Raw genomic sequence first — 23,329 nt, forward strand, 5'->3', positions numbered from 1 at the left:
ACTTTCAGAAGCCATGTAACTGAAACACCCGATGCCCTTAAGGGCTTATTTAAATATAGCCCATGGGCCTGTATTACACAGGAGGTTTAAGGTATCACACAGTAAACACTCTAGGTGGCTAGGTTTTTCTTGTAGTTTTTACGACAAAGCATTACGATTCATAGCGCTCAACCAGTCAGGGACACTTTTAAAATAGGTTTTTTTTTAACTCGAGACATTAACAAAATAAGCGAATCTGAATTAATATGCATTTTCTAAAATAAAAGAAGCCTGTAACTGTAATTATTGTCACTACTTACTAAGAGTAATTCACCAGCTTTAATGCAAATATCCACACTTTTAGGATGGATTAGGAGGGGCAGAGTTAAAGCTTGAGTAAAATCAACGATAGTTACCGCTTCGCCGCCAGGCCTCACACTCACTAACACACATCTTCTCACAACTCTCTGTAAATTCCTTGTCAAGACAAAAACATCATAGTACTAATGTAATGATACTTTAGTATTAACAGTAGTTCCGGACTGGGAGTACACTTTTTTTCGCTTTTTCTATTTACTAGTTTATCAATGTGCCACGCCTTCAAATAAACCTCACTCTCACGGGCTTTTGAATTGTTTGCTTGAAAATGTTTAATAAGCTTACATATTACTTCTAAGGTCATGACGTTACCTCAGTTAGCCAGCCTCCTCAGTGAAAGCTTCTAATTCAAAAGTGGGCGTGTGCAGTAATTTTAATGTCCAAAAGCTTCTGGGAGAAATGGTCAACTGGTGCCCTAGGCAAAAGGGCTCCATGGCGCCCCCCACCACATCACCCGTTGCCCCATCATGGTCTAACTACATTAAATAAACACTAGAAAAGCGCCCCTGCTAATACGGCGTCCTAGGCAGCCTAGTTGACCTATGCCTAAGGCCGGCTAATTACTCCCATATAAACTTCATATAATTTCTATATTCAGTTTAACAAAAAGGGTATCAGTTTGAAGTAAACGCTATAGTTGAATCAAGCACTATTTTGGATTTACCAGTATATCACTTAATGTAGCCCAGGCTTCAGAAAGAAGATTAATACCACAGTTATAATTGTGCAATGTAGCTTCGTAGTAAAACTGTGCCTCCCCCGATTTTCCGCGCAGAAGCAGGCGTGGCTTATGTGATTCCCATCACAACTGGCCATGCGGTCTAGGTGTTGGACTCGTACCGCTCAACTGTACAGATTTTCGCAGAATGTCCATATTTTTCCTCACATTTTTTTGTCTGTTTTTTAATAAAATTGCCATGTTCTGGAAAATCATTGGTAAATCATTCAGGGATGAAGTCAGAAAATAATGACAGACATTTAAGTTTCAGACTTCACACCCTTCAGAAAATTCATGCTATTGCAAAACCTGTTTGTTTGTTAACCTAAGGAGTTAAGTAAGAAAAAGAAAAAAAGGAAAAATATTTTATGGGTCTTCGCCCCCTTATATTGCATTGTCCAGATGTATTGTTCTAAGAGGTTGAGAGGTATGGTGTTGGTATATTTAATTTGCTGGGGGCCTGGGGGGTGGAGGGTCCCAAATATATATATATATATATATATATATATATATATATATACACGTAGCTCTCAACCAATCAGGGACAAACTGAGAAATAATCAGGGATATACGATGTAATTTTTCTTGCTTTTTCAATGTATGATATAACTGCGTAATATTCTTGTTTTTTGAATGTATGCATGTTAATGTATTTTTTTTCTGGAGCTTTTCTTCTATGGTCTCCACTGAAAACGGGCCTTTGGCTCAGCTGGACTAACCCGGTTAATAAATGACAAATAAATAAATAATAAAACAATGAGGGACACTTTTAAAATATCGGTGCTATTAACTTGAGGCATTGATAGATTAAAATAATATGAATTAATATACATTTTCTCAAGTAAAAAAGTCTGTATCTCTAATTGTTGTCATAATTTATTGTGTAATTTATCACATTTTCTCCAAAAGTCACCTCTTTTAGGAGGAATTAAGAGGGACAGGGCTAAAACTTGAGTCAAAATCAGGGACAATTGAGAGGTATGTAATATTGTTTTTATTCCTGTGACCCTTGAAGACATCAGCATGAATATGCATTCATTACTCCAACAAGTTATGGGATGGTGGGCGGGGTTTTAGAATGAACTTGCTATTGCACACCTGGGGAGGTACTGTTCTACTACATCGCCAATTCGGTATGCAGAAGTGTCTACATATCACAGACAAGGTAGGGACAGTGTTGCATAAACTCCTCAAACTGGTAGCCACCATGTAAAGATATACACTGCCCTACTAAAAGGAGGAAACCTGACCTACGCTCACTGGTATGCATGTAGTGTGCTCACCACAATGCACAGTGATGCACACATAAAGTGCCACAATATTCTACAACATAGCTGTAACTGACAAGATCATACAAGGGCCACACTTGGAGGAAACTGGAGTGATAAGCAGTCAGAAAGAGGGAAGAGTAAGCAGAGGAATAAATACAGTAGAGAGTTGATTATCCAAACGTCAGTTATCCAAACTAGCCTTCCCAAGTTTTCAGGTAGGAAATATCATAAAAAGTTTGAATATGTAAACATTATAAGTATTCGCTTGAGCATGTTTTTTGAGCATGTAGCCAGCTTGTGTGTGAAAAATAAACTTTATTGTCCACTGAATTTGCTGAATGGTTGAAAAGTATATTCCTGCGTGTAGAAAAAAATAGGATTTGAGAAGTTTTTTATCCGGTTCAGTTATATGTTTGATTATCCGATCTACCCTAGGTCCCAATTAGTTCGGATAATGGACTCTACTGTAGACAGGCAATGGGAAGGGAAAAGTGGCACATAGGGAGGGAAGGAGGGGCTACCTTTCAACTTCTTAGCAAAAAAATATGGACAGAGCCAAAAATAATGGGGGGGGGTAAAGCCCCAAAATAAGGAAACATTTTAAATATTGCTCTCAGAAACTTAGAAAGTTGGTACAATAAAAGGTTTTATGTTATCATGTATTTCCTAAAAGGTATAAAGTCTGAAACTCAAATGCCTGTCATTTAGTGAATTAAATCCTCAGTGTGATTTGCCACAAAAATCCAGAAAACCACATATTTTATGAGGAACAGACCAGAAAAATGTGGACATTCTACAAAAATCTGGGCAGTTAAGAGGTATAAAAGAGGATCATTTTTTTTTTGGTGGGGGGCACAGGTAACCTTGCTGTGTATGTAAAGAAAAAAAGTGTAGAGGGGGAAGGAATCCCAGATGTACAGTCACAGCCCTTAAGACTAAACAACACACCTGATACACTTGTAATAGGTGTGACTCTATCTCAGGGCACTGGGCGTCCCGCTCCAGGCTGAACAAGGGGAGAGGGGGAGCAGCCTGCCTGTCCCCTAGGTCGCCACACAACACACACCTAACACTCACACTCAGGCAGGCAAAATAAGAATATGACTCAGCCATGTCGAGTGCTGGATGAAATGACTGAGGTGAACTGACCTGAGAAAAGATAGATAAGAAACAGCATGTAGCTTGACATAAAGGGCTATGCCCAGGCACCTGACAGGTAGTATGACCCCCTCCTTGAACCCACAATATAAAATGAAGAGAAGATGATCTCAATCATTTCAACAATTGGCAAAAGTAACAATTCACTTAGGGGATCCAATACCTGTCAGATTGGGATGATATGCTCGATTGGGAGTCATTAATTCGACTAAGACGGCTTGCACCTGTCACCTGATAGCTTTCAGATATTGGCAAAGGCTCTGCTACTAAGGTGCCAAGGACCAAAGACAAACCTAGGCAAGCTCCAAAAAAAAGACAAACCCACCTCCATAGGTATCACAAGGAATAGAAACTAAGAGTAATGCTGTACTCAACATCATCAACGCACTTCAAGAAACTATCCTCGAAACTCCTACGAGCATGGAACACATGATAGAACAAACCCCACAGCTACCTCCACATGGGCCCGAGACTGATACAACACTAGACTTATACCAGGCCCCAAAACTTAGGGGGAGTAACAAATTCATCAAAGATACCCACACCTCCAAGATGGTATCAAAGCAACCCACACACCTCCAGAAGCTGTATGCAGCGAAGCATCAGAGACTATCCATGTGCAACTATGGGTGGGTAACCCTGCCTCTCAGTCCAGTGCCTGCCCCACCCCACCCTCCCCAAACTGGACCACCCCTTTCGGCCTTCAAACACTGACCAGGCCAAGTGAAGGTCTCTCCCAACACATTTACTGGCTAGCCAACTAACTACTCATACATAGACTGGGAGCAGGCTACACAAGCTAAGCCTCCCCTAACCCAAAAGGAATGTAGACCACATAAACTCAAACACATACATACCCTACCTACCACCAAAGAAAGAGGGAACATCGCTCCAGACCAATCATCTCCAACTCACTCCCTCATGCTCCAGACCAGAATCTCACCGGATATTCACATCCCCACCCCCATAAAAACTTCTCTACCCATATTCACATCCCACCCAACAAAGAAAAATGAAAACTTCAAAAAAAAAGACTCTCCTTCACTGAATTTTAGGAATCTCAAGCCCCTGGCAGAAGGAAAAAATATAAAAGACCGGAAAGACCTTCTTATAAACGCAGATCATGCGACCCCAAATAAAACCATGACACAAATTCTGATCCCAAATAAATCCCCTACCAAAAACCAAGAAAGCACCTCAAGTGGAAGAAGGAAAAAGCTAATGAACCAATACATAAACAAAAAAGGGCTACGAAGATGATAAGCAAAAAAAAAAAAGGCAAAACACCAAAAAAATTAGGCAAAAAAAACCAACACTACACAAAAATAACAGGTTACACAAGGCTTTCTAAGGCCAATTTGGAAAAAAATTGCACAGGACACTTTTTATAATCACATTAACCAAAGACACAAAATACACCCAACCCACCAGAATTCCCAGAATAAATGACAAAAAAGTTCTCAACAAACCCACACGAACAAAACATCCCAGCTGACAGGTTCAGCGCCCAGCAGAAGAGCCCACCAAAAAGGGCAAAATGCAGCATGTAAGAAGCCCAGCAGGTGACTGCCCCCGTCCCAGGGGACCTTCCAGGTCCCAAAGCAAAATCCAAAGCAAAAAACACAAGATCAAACCCCGGCACTAACCCCACATGAACTCCAGTACATGAACTCCCAAACATAAAAAGCCCAAGGTGCCCTCAGCGGATCCTGGAAACTGTCGCCCATAAGCCCATGGAGCCTGGTCAACATTGTGGAGCAGCGGTGATCCCATTCTCCCTAAAGGTGGGAAACTAGCGCCTCCTGGAAAAATTAATATTGGGGAGCCAAAAAAACACTGATCTATCTAAAAATATGGAAAGGATCATCATCGACCTCATAAACTACATGATTGGGGAAGGTCACCAACTTGATTTCCTTGTGGTTTGACTCATCATAAGGATACCCCTGCCGCTTAATTCAGGAGGGAAGGCTGGCTCCAAGTCACCCCTGTATAATACCCCTTTTGCAAACAACACCAAACTCACCTGGACATATAAAGAAATATTTTGATATAAATTGCCCCACTTCATTAAATATACCAAAGCTCACCAAGTTAAATATAAAGGATGCTGGGCCTTGTAGATGTTCGTATTGGTCCAAGAAGAGCAGAACAAGGACTCAGGCCTTGGGGTTCAGCCATGACGAGTACAAGGCAAAGGTGGTGGCTCCAACACTCCAGCCGACACAAGCATCCTCCAAAATGACTGCATAAACTGATACAACTGTGGAGGCCAGCCGACTAAAGCACAAAGGGTAAAGGCAGTAAGCAAAACCCCAACTGGCAAAAGGGTGCCATAATCTGAAACTCATGCCGTCACAAGTAGTTCCCAAAAGGGGAAACAAGTGGACAGACAATACCCAATTTGGCCATGGCCAAACAGCTAAATAGAAAAAGTAGATACATGGGCCCTTAGTACATTACAAAAGTTTTTCTAGATTACCATCATGGTGAAGCATCTAGTACAGACCCATCCCTCATCCACAAGGGGACCCAAATCATCGATCTTGATCTCTCATACTTGCTGGGATGTTGGCCATAGTGGTTGAAAAACAGCACCATAGCCCCCATAAGTGTGAATAACTTGCCATCTGGCGCAACTGAAAAGTAAAGAACCCTCAGTACTCTCAGTCCATCAAAAGGCTGATCTGGCCTGTGCTTTTGCAGAAGCATGTCAAACAGACGTGTAAAGCAATGGCAAAGACCCCAAAACAGAGGCGGCAGCCATATCGAAGGTAAAGCCATGTGCTGTATGAGACCCGGTTAAAGCCCATCAGCTCCTATAACCCATGCTCCCCGCCTCTTCAGAAAAATCTGTACCCACTCCTGGCACTGGATGTCCGACGAATCTTCTCAGGGAGGATTCATGGACCAAAGATCGGACATCACATGAGCTATGCGCTGTCGAGACAGAGACCTCATCACACAAATAAATGGGACATGCTGAGGAGGAATTCAAAAGAGGTCTAAACAAGGGGGTGGCTGAAAAGGGTTTACCAATGTCTCTAGGGCAGAGAGCTTGTAGTAAAACACCAATGCAAAGGGTGAATGAAATAGATCGTGGGTTTAGAACATGTAGGTGGTAGAGAGTATAAGGACAGCCACAAGGGAAGACACCAGAGCTAGATCATGGTCAAATGGGGCCCTAGGCATTGTAATGGACTGCTCCCTCCAACCATACCAATATCCTATTACGTGTCTGTCTCTCCCCAATTATCGTAAAACACTATTCATGACTGTCAGAGCGCAAATAGTTTTCTTTTTTTTTTACTTTTACAATAAACATAGACATTTGGATTTAATTTAAATGTATTTCATATTTTACAGCAAAAACACTGACAGCCATTTGCTAACAAAGCAAAGTAATCTCACATCGAAAACAGACTTGTCATGAGCAACAGTAAACTTTTGTTTCCTTGAAACTCACATTTATTGAAAATTCATTGGGCAGCCCATTAAACTATAAGACACATGCTGGGACTCAGTCAAACAGCATGTAATGAAGTACTAATTACCAAATATAAGAAGAGTGCAGAAATTCCAAAAACAAATGTACACATTATCTGCTGACAGTTTGTGACATCCCACTGGATGCAAGTGTCCCTTTTAAGTAGCAGCCCAGGAGCACTGTTTGGTGAAGTGAGTTTGTCAAAGTCACATAGCAGACAAATGAAGGTTGAGGGAATCAAACCATGCACTACAGACATAGCTCATTACCAGATAGACAAGCTGTTGTAGCCCAACACAGTTAATTTCTTGCCCATGTGCTTAGGCTAGTTAAAAATGTATTCACAGTTAAACTATTAACATTAAACTCATACACAACCTGCTGTCCAGTTTATTCAGAGCCAAATAAACACATGCCATGGTCAACAAAACAAGGAAACCAAGGATCGTACCCAAAGAACATGGCTCATATGATGATGTTCCTGTTTACTGCAATCAATTCCTTCCTTTACAGCATTACTACTGTGGGCTGCAGGAGCCAAGTATTTATACACACACACAAAACCATCAGTTAAAACCACTGGCATGACTTTACACCTTAGATATATGCTAGAGAACAGATGAATGAATACATTCATAAATAGTGGGTCAGCAATGCATCACAGTTTGCTGTTGTCAAAACTATACAGTGGAACTTGCAATCACCACCTGCCCTCTCAACTTAGTTCAAGAATCAGAATCAGACCCTACAGATGACTCTGTCAGAAATACTTGGTAAGCAAACTGGTGTAATTAAGGAAATTATTTTTTTAGCTGTGATACAGGATCTGAAATGCCTAGACATGGTAAGGACTTGCTGAGTCTAATTATAGTGGCTGTCAAAAAGCAATTACTAGAAAATGGAAATCAAAGTCTTAACCAATTGTATTGGAAGTAGTGAATATAGTAACATAGATAAATGAACTGGAAGTGAGATCTTTGGAAAAGTGTAGGAGCAAATTACATATAAAAAATGGGAATTGTGGGAACAATACACAGAGAATAATGTTTAGGGGGAGAAATGAGATTCAAGGGAAGGCAGGAATTGAATAAGTTATGTTATGTTTGATCGATAATGATTGTATATAAGATCATTTGTGATGTATAATGACTGCAACTAAAAATATGTCACTATGATTTGTTTTCATTTATATAACTGTATGATTGTCTATGTCTTAAGTGATAATTTAATAACGATGTTTTTGTTTAAAAAACAAATCATAATCAGAGACAATGACCCAAAAATCAGAAACAGATTTTAAATGTTTCTGTTATATGCTTATTGTTATCTAGGCGTATTATTGTATTGCTAGAATAAAAAGCTTTGCATTAGCAAGCATTTTCCGAAGGTTACAAAGTCTGAAACTCATATACCTGCTATTTAATGATTTCAGTCTTTGCCAATCTGATAGAAAGTCACAAATTTTACAAGGAATGGGCAAAACATCTCTCAACTTCTTAATTCAAGAACTCAAGGACTGGGACAAAGCCAAAACAGTGAGTAGGAAAAAGGCACAGATTTTAAATATTACTTTCTTTTATCAATGTGTCACGCAGATAAACTCACTGTACAAAGTGTCCCTTTTCAGGGGTGACCAGGAGTATTATCTGACAGTGCTCCTTGGACTTGGCTAAGAAATACAGATTTGGTGAATAAAAGGAAAAAGGATGGAGCATAGATAGGAGATTTTCTGAATGAAACTCTAATGAATAATATTACTGACTGTATTGCCCAATGATTTACCTGAAAAGGCATCATATCACCAAATCTCTAATACAGGTTCATGAAAGTTCCAGGTTCGGTCTCACTAATGCAGGTTACACACACACCCATACCACACAGCATATACACTCTCCAGGTTTGTTCTCAGTAAGAGTTTACTCACACATATTCTTCTCCTGATTTATGCAACTCCCTTCAAAAGCTCTGAAAGTCTGTATCTATAGCTCTGTGTTCTCCCTACAAAAGGCTTCCAATCCTTTGCTCAAAATAATACAATTTCAGTGGTCCCAGCAGGAAGAGAACAGGACAAAGGCAGAAATGATTACTAGGATGTGATACACTTTTGTATAACAGGCCCTGGAAATAGAAAACGAGGTCAACACAGTAATGGTGATATCAGTGCCTAGGGAGCTCCTATGATAGGACTACAGAATAATGATAGGGGTATATGAGTGGATGTTGCCCTGTCACTGCTGGGTAAGACAATGTCACAGGTTATAAATGCTAAGTAAGTATGTGTGACATGGGCAAATGAAGCAAGGTGAGAATAAATAAAACTATGCACAGAAATGTACAGCCTTGTAGAAAGTAACAGTGCATACACAGGTATTATACACAGTGTGACAAATGCCAGGATGTGAGGCACATTTTGGCAGAGTAGCACATAGATCATGCCTTACAACACCAAAAGTAATACAAAATGCATGTGTAATCCCCATGTGCTGTCAGTCTCCCCTCTAGGTCTTCAGCAGTATGTATTGTTCAGTATGTTGTATATTTCTGATTACCATTACATAAATTCTCACTGCTGTTATATGCCTCTATTTTGTTATGCATTTGTGCCCATGCTACTGTCTATTGCTGTGCCAGGTATGCAGGCATAGCATGAACTTGACAATTGTCATGCCAGCTGTGTAACACTGTAAATGCTTTTCATATTGTTGAGGTGCACTATAACCTATGAATTACAGGTCCATTTTGTATTACAGTTTGTATTGTAAGGTATGATATATATGGTGCTCTGCCAAAATGTGCCACACATCCTGGCTGTGTGCAATACATACAAGGCTGTACATTTTTTGATGGAAAATTTCAGAGTGTTATATGTGCAGAAATGCTGACTGCAGCAGTTGTGGTAAGGGACCATGGGCTATCAACAGCTGAGGACACAAAATGTGTACTTTAACTGAGTTTTGAGTTTGTTCACTAGCAACCTGCAAATACCGAAGCTAAAAATGCAAGGGGGATAGAAAGGAATTATAAGAATAATAGGAGCAAAAAGCACACTGGACAGTCTGTCCCCAGCCCACCTGCTGGAATGCACAATGACAGGAATCTATGGAGTAGTTATGTTGGATGCTAACACAGACAGAAGGAACATGCTCTGCTACTGGGGTTTTGATGACATACACAGAGAAGAGTGAGTGGGAGAGGCAAGCCTGCTACATAGGTCAGGCTGTGGAAGTGTGCACTTGGGACACAATTCAGTATTGTCTCAGGATTACAGGTACTGTATGGACACATCACAGGCCACAGGTGACATTACAGTCTATTTCTAAATTGTTCCCACTTGCTTTCTGTGGGGATGTCATCTGTGAGAACCCTGTATAGCAGGCATGCCACATGTTGAAGTTACAACTGCAGCATAGATATTGGACAATTATAGGTGAGTGATAGATGACAAATGTATGCCCAGGCACTGATAAGAGGTGTATTTTCCTTCCTACAGGTATTGCAATGGCACCATAAAATAGTGACAGTGGCAAGAGAAGTTTACCATAGCAAAGACATGGGTGCTATTAAAAGCCTTACACTCATATGATAAGTGGATTTCAAATACATACAATACTGACATTTCCTTCAGGGACTGTGTGATGCAGAACCTTGTGATGAATTTGAATGTTGTTGGTGACTATAACAGAACTACAGATCTGTGCAGGGTCACTTACATGATATATCATGATCCAAAAATGTTCAGGCTATTTTGGTGGAGAGAATGGACACAGGTGGGGGAATTCCATCATATGCCATGCCCATGGACACAGATGAGGCCTTGGCATCCCTGTTTGCAGACAGTGACAAAACCCTAATAACTAGAGGAGGCCAGGATGTTGGAGCTGGACTAGACTAGCAACATTGTGTTTCTCTTTCTGGACTGCACAAAAATGTCATAACCATATGCCACTACCAATGTATTGTTACACATCACTGACATGAGTTTGCAGATGGTAAACCTACACCATCACAGGTATGTCAGGCATGCTAATCACTGCATCCTGCACTACAAAGTATGCATGCATTCTTTATGTTTGTAATGAATGTACCTATAATGCTGCTGTAGCAATGGCCTGGGGGATTGTAGCATCCGCTCGTTTATAAACATGAAAAAACTGTAGGAAAATCCCAGCCAAGCTAGAGCTTTCACTGTGTAATACCTTAAACTTCATGTAATGGAGGCCCATGGGATATATGCAAATGAAACCTTAAGGGCATACAGTGTTTCAGCTACATGGCTTCTGAATGCCCATGACATTTTACTTTTTAATTTTTAAGTCTTCATGGTTACGTTCAGACAGATCCAGACAAACCTCACAAGCTGTGGACATGCATGTTTTAACAATTTTAGTGACCTAGTCAGTACAGCAGAAGTGGATTGTTTGGCTATACTTTAGAAATACATAGACTCAAATCAAGCTTGAGGTGCACTAACATTATAATGCTTGAAAAATATCCCAACTAACATCCAAGCCAAAGGGTAAAAAGGTTACACAGACAAACCATTTAGCAAAACCTGCAAGAAAACTGCAGCCAGGCTAGATGTGCTACTAACATGTAGTCAGGCATAGCAGGACAAGACATGCCTGACGTCAGTACAGCACAGTGCGTGACAGTGATGGCAGCCTGCTAATAACATAACATAGATAACACAGCGTCACTGAAAAGCAAATATTACATTAGAGGGCATGCTGTCACTGACATTTATTCACAAGCTTTTGGTGGCTATGGACACCATCCATGTCTCACCACTGTCTGTGAAGGGACAGGCCATCCATGGAAGCCCAATACAAGGTGTACAGTCATCACCTGCTCTTACAGTGGGTAGCGGTGCTACTTCTGAGTGTGCATAAGGAACAAGGGAGTGGTCTACTGGTGGACAGCATTCATTACCTGACCTAGGTGTCATAGTGGGCATAAATTGGTGGATATACTGGTCAGTGATCCTGTCTCAGATGGAAGTCACCTTTGCCATTTTGAAGATGATTAGGTTGTTGCTTGTCATATGCAGCAAAGTATGAAAGGACCTGCAATACTTGCATAATGTTATTACATGTAAGAGCAGGGAGCATACTACTTGCTGAGGGAGTTAAAAGGTAAATTTGTAGCTATGACGGCTTCCATGCGCTATGGAAACATGGCCTGTCATGGCCATCATCATATATGTGGCCACCACTCCTCTCACTCCAGTATAGGTGTAGTCCACAGGGCAGGTTTCTCAAGGTCAAGAAGTGCCACTTCACTGCTGCCACCACCTGGTTGTGAGCCTGCAGTAGCATGATGGAGCTCACCTCATGGACACAGCCTCTATGGCAGTCTTGCACATTCCGTTTCAAGGCAGTCATAGTCATACAGTATCACATCATATTTGCCGGTAGGTGTAGATGACAAACTGGGACACTCATCTTAGTCATCCACAGTCTGTGTCTCCCTCACCTGTAGACCCACAGCACCTGTCACATCCCTACCCCACCAAGTACGTCACCATTTACTGCATCTGTGTCCCCCTGCATCAGTACTGTGTTGGCACTTAGCCCATTTGGCCACCTGTCCACTTCAGGAAGCTCCATCCCATCTCTCCACAATATACCTAGCTTCCTCAACTCTTCCAGTGGTGTAATGCAAAAACATTTTCACATTCCCTGCTCCTTTCTCCTTCCACCTATGTAGCTGTTGCTAATTCCGGTCACTGTGCTCCTCTCTGCTTGTGCAAATGTTGACAACTGTGCCTTGCACAACCTTATGAATTATATGGATTGTAAAGAATAATGCACAGTATAACCAGTCAATGCACTGTACTGTATTACCTGAGTGGTGTATTGGGTGCATTGGTTTTACTCTTTGGTGTCTCTGTTCTGGTCCATAGTTGAGGACCAGATGCCACTGCCTCTGCCTCTGATGTGGTTCCCCAGCAACCAGTTCCACTAACGAATCCTTGACTGTCACCTCTTTTACTGCTGCCTTTGGTTTGTCTGGCACTCCAATGGTGAGCCCATGTTGCAGCTGTTTGCATAACACCGTGTCATAAAATATAGCACTGATGAGAAAAAAAAGGTCTCTGGAGCATACTGCAGTAAGAAGTATGGCTACAGCAGCAAAAGGGGATAGCTGCCCTGAGCATAAAGTAATAGAGGCTGCAATCTGTTGATGCTGGCTGGTCTTCGGTGCAATTCTGTCTCTTAAAAAATGAATTTTGGTATTAGATTTGTGATCTGAACTGAAGTGCTTTACTGCTTTGTATGTGGTGTCTTCTTGCTACAAATCTAGAACACATTTTGTTACAGTTTAAAATGAAGTAATTGCTGTTTTTTTGTATTTTCAGTCTGAAATAAAGCACTTTGGCACTCTGTGTGTGGCATAACCTGCAGCAGATGGTTGCTACAGTTTAAAATGAAAGAAGATTTTTTTTATTTGTTTTTCATGTATGTATCTGAAGAGTTTTTTTCCTTGCTCCTTAAATTAAACTTGAGGAGGCTACACCAGATCTGAGGATGACAAAGGGCACCACAATAACTAGATATACCTTCAGCATGCTACCAGAGCTATCCTCAGACACATTGCAAAGAATATCCTATGCTTTGCACACTACCTTTTAGCTGATGGAGTGAAAGCCCTTCCATTTGACAAACTGGAAGCCATTTCGAATAGCTGGTACTTTGATGGCAATGTGGGTGGAGGCACTGACCCCCAGAAACTCAGATAAATGGGCAATTTCATAGAATTCCAACATGCTGTGTTTCTCTGCTCTGCAGTCAATGAGAAAGCACAGTTGTGTAAAATCTTAGATGTCTTTCTGTTCACTGTTGCAGTATACATTACTAAAGGAATTCCCTGACATGAGTAGCCCAATGTCCAAGCAGTATACCAAAGCCTTTAGGATCCTTATAGTTGTTGTACATTATACACATGCTCCCCACCCAAAGTGTATGGTGTAAAGGTGATGTACGGACATACAAGCCTCAGAAATGAATAGCCCCAGGAGGAACCTCAGCCATAGGAAACTGCAGGAACATGTGCAGCCAGAAGAAGAAGAAAAAATGAAGAGTATAATGGTAGGGCGAGGAGGGAAGGAGCAAATACTGTGACAATGAAGAGAAGGACATCTGCTGGTATGGTAAGATTTTACACAACTTTACTATGTCCTTTTATATCACTGTTGCAGTATTCTTTACTAAAGGGAGAGTATAAAAGATCAAGAGGAAACCCGAGAGGAGGAAGGCCCAGAAGAGCCCGCAAGAAACCCATGCAGTATAGCTATGGCAAAGCCAGCTCTTGCTCTGGAAACAACATCCAATTTGTAATACTTAGTCAATGTATGGACAGAGGTCCAAGTAGCAGCCTCAAGGGTGGAATTGGTATCCAGTCCCTTGAAAAACAACATGAGAGGAAGGCATGGCCCTGGTAGAATGAGCGTTTACAGAAGCATAAAGGCTTTGTCCACATGAAAGGAGTAACAAAAAGAAATTATCTTAGAAATTCAGGAATAAATGGTTTGCTTAGAAACAGCCAAACATAGAGATCTGGGATGAAAGAAAAGAAAAAGCTGCTGAGATTTACGAATGGCCTTAGTCTTATCCAAATAATATCTGAGCTGTCTATGCAAATCCAAGGTGTCAAGAACCTTCTCAATAGCAGACCACGGAGAAAGAAAAAAGGAGGGCAAATTAATAGACTGATTAAAAGACCATTCATTAACCATCTTGGGCATAAAAGAAGGATTAGGCTGAAGAGACATCATGTCCCTATGAAAAACTAAAAAAGGAGGAATGGTTATAAGACCCTGTAGTTCAAACACCCTCAGCTGAGGTAAGGGCTGTAAGGAAGCTGAAGCTGCAGGTTCACAAGAAACCTGAGTCAGTTTTTCGAGGACAAAGTTAAAGTCTCAGGAATGAGGAATAGGCTTCCTGGGAGGTCTGATATGAAGGAAGCCCTTAAGAAATTGCTTGACCTCAAACATAGAGGCCAGAGGAGGAGTTAATGGCAAACAAGCAGAAATAGCTGAAAGGTGAGCTTTAACAGGTGAATTTGCTAATCTAGCATGGCAGAATTCACACAAATAAGACAGAAAAAGAGGAATCTCCACAAAAAATGGATCCTAGTTATGAGCAAGGCACCAAACAGAAAATCTCTCCCATTTAGACAAATAGGATTTCCTGGTAGTGGGTTTCCTGGCCTCTTGCAGAACCCTACACACATCCTCAGAAAAAAATATGCCTAAAAGGGATCAAAATCCTATCACCCACAATATCAGTTGAAGAGTGGCAAGTGTGGATGGAGGAGAAACCCCTTGTATTGTGTGAGTAGGTCCACTCTGTGAGGTAACTTATGGTGATTGCCCTTGGCTAGGTGCAGAAGAAGAGGGAACCAATGCTGTCTAGATCAAAAAGCAGTCACTAATAAGATTTTGGGAGAGTCCTACTCTATCTTGAGCAGTACTCTCAGAATCAGAGGAAGGGGAGGGAAGGCATAAAGAAACATCACCTTCCAAGAAATGGCTAGGGCAACCATCTTCCAGGTCAGGGATTTGGGACTACTCTGGTGCAAAAAGGAGGAAGTTGTCTATTGAAAGGGGAGGCAAAAAAGATCTACATGGAGAGTATCTCACTGACAGACAATGTCCAGAAACACATCTCTGTGAAACATCCATTCACGAGTCTATGTTTTGGACCTACTGAGAGAGTCTGCCACCATGCTTTGCTCTGAAGGAATGTGTGACAACCCACCACTGCCAACCAATATGTGATGTGGATATCCCACCTCTGGGCCAGTAATCAAGGAGCCTCAGTCTTCACCACTGGCACCTGTGAGGGGACATTCACTGGGAGGATAACAGGTACACATACAGTATTTCCAGATGCAGCTCTCTGCATCAAGTGCAATTTCCCTTAGCACACAGGGAACACAGTCAGATGGGGGCTGGTTCCTTTAGCTTTCCACCGGCACTGGAGTTGAGTCCTTAGCCAGGGTTCCAAGCCAAGTCCTCCAACACTCTTTCCTGTCCAACCAGTGCTACTTGTCCCTGCACAAGTAGCTGACACACTCAGTCTTGGAGATTTGATTTACACACACACACACACACACACACACACACACACACACACACACACACACACACACACACACGCACACATCTGGTAAAGGCTGGCACAGGTTTACTAGCTCTGCCCCCTCTTGTCCAGATTATAAGGTAGTTGCCACCAGAACTCCTCACAAGCATCTTTAAGGCCCTTAACAAAGGGTGTCCAGTTTTACTGTTTAATATTAACATTAATGTTAATATTATTAATACAAATGGTAGTTTGACCAAGAGTAAGGCTATTAGGAGGGGCCCATACAGTGTCACCAAATAAATATGCAAATACTCTCAAAACTTAATTATCTCTGCAAAGATCAGCCACAATGAAAGGTTTAAATATATTTAATAATAAATAATAAAAGAACAAGATGATACTAAATATCCATTCACAGTGACATCAGAGTTCAAAACCACAGGAAACATTTAAAACAATATTGAAGGACAGTCTCAAACAAATGAAGAAAAACAATATATAAACTAAGCTTCACTATATTCATGACTGAATCTAAGAGAATTTGTATAACCTAATAACTTAGTAATAGAGGAAGGCAGATGATGTGGTGAATGGCTCTTCTTGTCCAAGACAGAATACAAAATGCTCTGTCTCTCTAAATGACTTCTCCAAATAATATCTAAAATATTACTGTTGGGACAGCTTGCAGAATTACATCATTTCTGGTCATCTGACTTCTAGTTCCCACACAAACCCCCCATTGCTGGCAGCTGGCAGTGTTTAGCACATACCCGTAAAAATACACACACAAGGGCTTTTTCTCAGATCTGTTGAGCTTTTGGAGGTCGTAAAACAACTAAACACTTCCACTCTTCCTGAGTGGCAATTAATTTGCCCCAAAAACAATACAAAAAGCTTCCTAGTACAGACTTTGTGTCTCTGGCTCCCATGAAACATGTGAGATAGCATCTTCATGGCCTAGCATATAAAGTGATTTAATTTCAGATATTTTTCTAAAGTTTGCTAGACTGAACTTAACCCTCCAGTTTCTTCTGTTAAAACATATACATTTAAACAGTTACAGTACTGCATGTACATTTCTGTTCTCTGCAATAGGCAGACTGTGGATACAGTCCAGACTCAAGCACTTTATAAACACATTTACAACACACACGTCTGTACAAATCAGTATGATATACAGGTGACATACAGTTCTAATACATTTGTAATGCAAGCATCTCGTATAAATCATTTTGATTTTCACAAATGACATATAATTATTTACAAAATTCCAGCTAGTTGTGCTGGCAGTACCTCCTTTCATCACAGAATGTATACAGCCTGATGAATCCCTTGATACTGGACAGCTAGATCCAAAACTTGAAGAGCTAGCCTGCAAAGAAGGTAGGACTGTGTTCTCCTTGCTTGGTAATGTACCACATCACTGTGGTATTATCTGTAAATATTTTGAGAGGCCCTGGAAGAAAAAGATAATGAAAGGTCTGAAGGGTGAAAAGGAGAGCTCTCATCTCCTTGATATTGATGTGGTCTGACCTCTGATGGGGGGGCCAGAGACCCTGGACCTTGAGAGGACCAAAAGAAGCTCCCACCCCATGTCTGAGGCATATGAAAAAAGTTTCTGAGAGGGAATTTGGGACTGAAAAGGAAGTCCTGCATTCAATGACAGCTGATGAATCCAGCACTGAAGCTCAAGTTTGAGGCAAGGAAGATGACAGACTAAAAAATCTAGAGGATGACAGTGTTGGAGCCATACTGGCTTTAGGAAACTGAATTTTTCTCATGTGAAGCTTGGCTACAGGTAGCATAGGAATAATGGAGATCATGAACCCTAGTGCCCTCAGAAATTCTCTGGCTGTAAGAGAAAACCGATGAAGAAGGGAATGAAAAAGTGTGAGAAGGAAAAGAGCCTTGGGAGGAGGCAGAAGAGCCAGCATAGTTATGGTCTGAAGCCTGCAACCGAGGAATACATGATCTTAAGAAGGAACCAGGACTGTTTTTTGGAAGTTGATGGTAAACCTCAGACTTTGCAAAACACAAACAATAAAGAGGAGGTGCTGAAGCAAGGTCTCGGGGAGGAAGCCTGAATGAGTAGGTCATCCAGATAAGGAAATATCTAAACCCCCTTCATCCTGCAAAATGCAATCACAGGAGCAAGGCATTTGGTGAAAACCCTTGGGGCAGTAGAAAGGCCAAAGGATAAAGCAGAGAACTGAAAATGCAATGAAGAAACAGAGAAATGAAAATACTTCCTGAAAAGGGGAGGAATTGGGATGTGAAGATAAGCATCCTTGAGATCCAGAGAAACAAGAAAGGCATGGAGAAAAAGAAGAAGAGGAAAAACAGTCTGAATGGACAACATCTGAAAGGAAGGGATCTTCAGAAATGTGTTGAGCTGAGAAAGATCTAAAATAGTTCTCCAGGAGCCTTGCTTCCTGAGAACTAGAAACATTCTTGAATAAAGCCCCCTTCTCAGCACAGATTGAATGGTACCTTGAGCCAGAAGGCCCTAAAGTAGTTCTGGGAAGAATGGAAGCTGTTCCTGAGGAGGTTGAGGTATGTCCAGAAAGGGAGTAGGGGATTTCTACACCATGAAGTATCCCTGATGGATGATGGACAGAAAACAAGAGTCTTGAGTGATCCTTAACCAATTTTTAAGGGACAGGAAAAGACAAAGAGATAAGGGAATGTGGCTAATGGAAGGGGGAATCAAATAATCAGATAGAACCTGGCTTGCCTGGAAAAGGAGGTTTCTGAGAAGTGGGTATCTGAGTAGATTTAGCAAGAGGAACCTGCCAAGAATGCCTTTTAGCTTTGGGAGCAGGGCAAGGCTGTCTGCTAACAGAAGCAGATTTAGATGGATAATTCCTCCTGAACTTAGCAACTAGAGAAACAAAAACATGCTTTAATTCCTGCAAGGCCTTCCCCTTATCCTGCAGAGACTTGAAAAGCTCAGCAGCCGCATTAACAAGCAGGTTCTTATTATGCAGAGGAGCATCCAGGAGTTTGGCCTTAATGTCATCAGGTAATGACTGGAGATGAAGCCAAGAGTAACGTCTCAAAATGGAACCAAAGGTACCAGCCCTAGAGGAGGCATCAGCTGCATCATAGTTACATTTAATAGAGTGACAGGCCATTTAAGAGATAGAGCCCAGCAGATAGAGGACCGAGACCTTCCCTTCAGAATCAGGAAGATCTAAGATAGCTTGAGAGGCCTGAGAAAGAAGAGTCAAAACATTCCTGGTCATATAGGTTTGGTAGTTAATAGCCCAAAAGGCTAAGGTGGCAGCAGTATATACCTTCTTGCCCAGCCATTCCATAGTTCTCTGCCTTTGTCAGAAGGGAGTAGCTTAGTAGAAAGTAAAAGTTTAGAGGATTTGTCAGAGGAGACAGACACTGCAGAAGGATCAGAAGATAGACACTTATAGAAACATTTACACTCTTCAGACACCTTATAAAACCTGTCAGACTTCTTAGGAGCTGGGAGTTGAGAATCTGGAGACACAGAAGCTGCTGAAAAAGTATCCAAAAGGGCAGCCAAAACAGAAGGAACAACAGAGGGCTTAGCAGAGTCCATCTGGAGAAGCTCATAATACCTCTTCTAAATGTCTGAAACCTGAGAAAAGTCCCATTGGAAAAATTCCAGCATACAAGAAATAGTGTCCCCAGAGAAGAATTCTTCAAAGGGAGAGTCAGGGCTAATAGAGTCATATTCTCCTCAGAGCCATAATCCAAGGGAGAATGGATCTGAGAAGAATAAGCCACAGACTCTTCCTCAGAAATCCAAGTCCTTATCAGAGGAATCCTGCTCCCTGGGCCTCTTGAGAAGGGTAGATGACCAAGGGGGGGGGGGCAGATACAGAAACTCCTTGGGGAGGCTTCAAAGCTATTAAAGCATTAAACAACCCCTTGGTAAGATCCTGCCATTCACGTTGGGGATCTTTAGAAGCAGGGGAAATATGCTTGTTGTTTTTTGATTTTTCTTATGGGGAACGTCTGTCCTAAACACCCTAGGAGGTTCAGACTCTTGCCTACATTCATCTAAAGTAGTGGGAATCTCCTTCTGAACAAGTGTCTGCAGTATGCCCCTTGGTCCCTCTGAAATGATCAGCCAAGGTTCCCCCTTAACATGTGGAATGGATGTCATCAGAGCCTCCAAGGATATGTGAGAAGTTAGATCCATGCCATCCTCCGAAACAGTCATAGCAGAGTAATCCAATGTAATAACTGGGCAATCCTCTGGCCTTTCACCAGCCTCAAGAGAAACATCTGGGGGACGTGAGACAGCAGCCAAATTAGATCTGACTGTTTTGGCCTTTTTCTTGGCAGGTGTCTGACCTTCAGGATGGGAGGATTCCACCATAGCACCCTGCACCAACAATTTCAGATGTTTGTTTTTCAGTTAAATGGACAAGGAGAAGAGACAACTATGTAGGGTCTTGGGAACAAACACTTGACAAATAGAACACTTTGTATGGTCTTGAGAAGCACCCAAACAGAAGCGACACTGCTTATGGTGATCTTTATGGGGAATCTGCATCCCACATTGACATTTTCTCTTTCTAGATGTCATGTAAACCCACAAATCTGAAAAGGGAGTTAAATAAGAAGAAACCTCAATGGGGCACTTATCTGAAAATGGCTCAGTAACCACCACAAAAGAAGAAGTGTTCTGACCATTGATCAATGATGGCATTTTGACTGGGGACAAAGAAGCTCTGAGGCTTGTATGTCCGTACATCACCTTTATGCCCTACGCCTTGAGCAGGGAGCATATGTGTGATATACAGCATCTATAAGGCTCCTAAAGGCTTTGATATACCGGCCAGACCTTAGACTATCCATGACAGGGAATCTTTTTAGTAAAGAATACTGCAACAGTGATATAGAAGGACATCCATGTATAATCCTCCACATGCTACAATATGACATGAAGGAACTGTTGAAGGATTCATAAAGCAGATGCCTGTGAAACTCCTACCATGTCCCCTAATAGCCATGGTAAAAGTCCTGTAGAAAGGGTGGTCAGTACTTCACATATCTTAGTGTCCATAGGAATGGATATTCCACACATTCCACACTGTTCTATGTAAAGACATCTACAAGCACTCATATGGGGTCTTAGTTCACACAATACCATTCAGTTATGTGCCTGTCATGGAGATGATGGTAGATTAGCCATGAATTGACCCATCTATGACTCAAAGGGTGACAACATACACTGACTGTGGGAAGACCCCCTAACATATGCTGTTCAGCTTATATGTATGCTACTTCTAGCATCTTTGTTTGTCTGTTCACCAAGAAATTACAGTGTACAGATTCACTTGCTTGATGTGGCTTGTCATACAATTTTTATAAATTCCTCAACTTCTCTATCATATTGTTTATACTCATTTGCATTTGCAGTTGGTCTTATTTCTTTAACGGTGCTCATCTGCATATCATTCTATGGTCATTTGCACATCATGTTAACTACGTTATTCCCCACGGTTGTGTACTCATTTCTCGGAATTGGCTCTATCCTGCACGTCTCATACTACGGCACTTAATGCAGTCAGGAAATTATTTCTGGAAAGGAAAAGCACAAATAACTTGGACACATTTCTCATTCATCAATGTTGACATACTCTGTGCTACTATAGCAAAATGTATGCCAGTTAAATTATACTTGTGGACTCAGATGTATTTCTAATCAGGAACCCTGATTTTTTTAACAAGGGTAGCTGAAGAGAACTCTCTTTTAGTTAACTTTTTAATAACTGTTCCATTTGGAGATAGGTCATGGTTTAAAGGAAAATAAAGGTCTTTGACTGAGCTTGAACTCAAAACCTGAGTCAGTCTATATTGTTGTCACTCTGGATAATCAACAAGCTGGGCTCTGAGCTGTCTGTGAAAAAAACTGCTTGCTTCTTTTAGCTAGGAAACCACTAGTATTGCATTTTTAAGGTCATTTTACACACACACACACACACACACACACACACACACACACACACACACACACACACACACACACGAAAGCCGAGATACTGTTGAAATTATTTACTTGTATTTGTTAACTGGAGTAGAGAATTAATCCACATTGACATTTGTTAGACTCAACCCTGGAGTATTGTCTGATTAAGTGATTTGTTTGAACTCATTCAGTAGGTAAATGGAGGGCAAGGGAATCAAACTCCAGATCACAGCAACCTTCAAAAAGTCATGCATTTTCACTGATACTGGGCTGTAAAAGAGCCACTAAGCAACTAGGCCCCTTGGATGTCCCTTAAGCAAACCACTTTTTCTTTTCATCCAGGTAACAACTAGCATGGTGTTTTAATGTCAAATTACAAACACGCGTGCACTAGAAATCTTTAGCAAGGGCATTTCAAATAATGAAGTATTGAAGGGAAATTTAAACTTTTGACTAGACAAACCCAGGATGTCTAGCAATCCACATTATAGACACTACCTTTGGACTATCAAAGAGTCAATGTGCAGCCAGGCTCTTAACTGTAACCATGATGTCCCTACAATACAGATTATTTTAACACTGGACATACCTCTCAACTATCCCTGATGTCGCCTCATATTTGTGCCCTGTCCTTCATAAAGTTTTTAATTTTCTGGTAAAATACTGAGGGTTACAGTGAGTGATGCCATACTATTTATTGCTCAGAAAATGCATGCTGATATGAAACCTACTGTTCTATTAAGTTTTCAAATGCACTGGAGTAGTGTTTGAAACTTGTCCATGAATTCTGGACTTTGTCTCCCCATTATTTTTGGCTTTGTCCAGAATTCTTGAGCAAAGAAGTTGAATAAGGGCACCAAAACCCACCTCCCCACACACTTTAAATAAAATCATCGACTGTGTGATCTGTTCATTTGTGCAGGACAGTCTCACTTTGAAGAACACTTCCTGCATCAGATATGCACAGGACATTAAATGTCACTGGCTTTGGCATTTCCTGATATTATGTGCAGCTCTAATCACTGTTAAACCATATTCTGGATTCTTCTGCAGGTTTTAGAAAAATAAATAAAAAACATGAGATTAAAGATTCTAGCACCAGCTATAGTTCATTGGGAGCCAATAAGACCTCAGAAAAGCTTTTTCTAAAGTCTGTTATTGGCTACCAGTGAGTTAGGGGTGGTGTTAATGTCATGAAGGTTACCATAACTCTTGAAACTCTACGAAATCTGTTTGTTTGTTTATTTATTTATGTTTTTAATATAGAAAAGCTTGAGTCTCTTGAGCTTACAGTTT

At 41.1% G+C, this 23,329-nt stretch overlaps 2 protein-coding genes across 5 annotated transcripts in view; one reads left to right on the forward strand and one right to left on the reverse strand.

Moving 5' to 3' along the window:
• The window catches only part of LOC122791586, a 761,454-nt gene that overhangs the window by 634,366 nt on the left and 103,759 nt on the right, over window positions 1–23,329 (reverse strand). The window contains exon 1 of one of the 4 annotated variants that reach the window (XM_044059355.1): window positions 670–827. The exons of 1 other annotated variant lie outside the window; for it this stretch is intronic. The gene's annotated coding sequence lies outside the window, so the exon portion shown is untranslated. Of the gene's footprint in view, window positions 1–299; window positions 595–669; window positions 828–23,329 lie in introns of those variants that run through there. 2 more of the 4 variants (XM_044059358.1, XM_044059354.1) reach the window with 2 other exon arrangements.
• Window positions 1–23,329, forward strand: part of LOC122791585 — a 1,253,805-nt gene that overhangs the window by 599,814 nt on the left and 630,662 nt on the right. The gene's annotated exons all lie outside the window — the stretch shown is intronic.

The sequence above is a fragment of the Protopterus annectens genome, chromosome 17.part0 (genome assembly GCF_019279795.1).
Source record: "Protopterus annectens isolate FY-2018-M chromosome 17.part0, PAN1.0, whole genome shotgun sequence".
Classification (NCBI taxonomy): domain Eukaryota; kingdom Metazoa; phylum Chordata; order Ceratodontiformes; family Protopteridae; genus Protopterus; species Protopterus annectens.